This window comes from Mauremys mutica, chromosome 20 (genome assembly GCF_020497125.1).
Source record: "Mauremys mutica isolate MM-2020 ecotype Southern chromosome 20, ASM2049712v1, whole genome shotgun sequence".
NCBI lineage: Eukaryota > Metazoa > Chordata > Testudines > Geoemydidae > Mauremys > Mauremys mutica.
Genome location: NC_059091.1, coordinates 11,181,557 through 11,182,472, shown reverse-complemented (window position 1 = coordinate 11,182,472; position 916 = coordinate 11,181,557).

The window sequence follows — 916 nt, the reverse complement described above, 5'->3', positions numbered from 1 at the left end:
GGAAATTTACACTGAGATATTAATTTATTTTGTCTCCTGCAATGTTTCCAGTTAAGAAGCCGGATGGAGCGATGCGTTCAGTCTATATTAAAATCTGCATCAGGTGAGAACAATGCCTTTTAATGACAGATGATAAATAGATGAACCGATGCAGGGGGTAGCTTGAGAATCCTGGGCTATGATTTTTTTCCATGGAATGGGTAAAAAAGGTATAATTAAGCAACAGGAGCTGGTGGAGCGATCGCAAAAATCAATGTTCAAGTGATGAATTCTGATCAAAAGGGTATTTTCTCTTCTCCTCATTAGGTTCCTCGGTGTGGTTGATGCCACAATGTCCATCATCGATATCTCCATGCTCACTGGCTTCTCACCGCAGGGCCGCCCAGAGGGGGGGGGGCAAAGGGGGCAATTTGCCCCAGGCTCCGCAGGGGCCCCCAAGAGAAGAGCGGAGGCTCCCGCCTCCACCCCTCTCCTGGAGCCTCGGCGCATCAAGCGCCGAGTCTCCGGCCGAGCCCCTGAGCCCCGCCCCGATCCGAGCCGTGTGGTGAGGGGGCGGGGCTGGGAGCTCTGGGCTGAGCGCTGCGCTCGGCGTGGAGCTCACAGCCCCGCCCCCTCACCACGCGGCTCTGAGCGGGACGGAGCTCAGGCCTCGCCGGAGACGCGCTCGGGTAAGAGGCTGGGGGCGGGGGGGAGCGGGACCCGCCACCGCCGAAGCGCAGCCCAGCCCGGTCTTCGGCGGCGGGGGGCCCCTTCTGTTCCGGGACCCGCCGCCAAAGTGCCCCGAAGGCCTGCGGCGGGGACCCCCCCCTGCCACCGAATTACCGCCGAAGACCGGGCTGCGCTTCGGCGGCGGGTCCCGCTTCGGCGGTAATTCGGCGGCGGGGGGCTCCCGTCGCGGGTCTTCGGGGCACTTTGG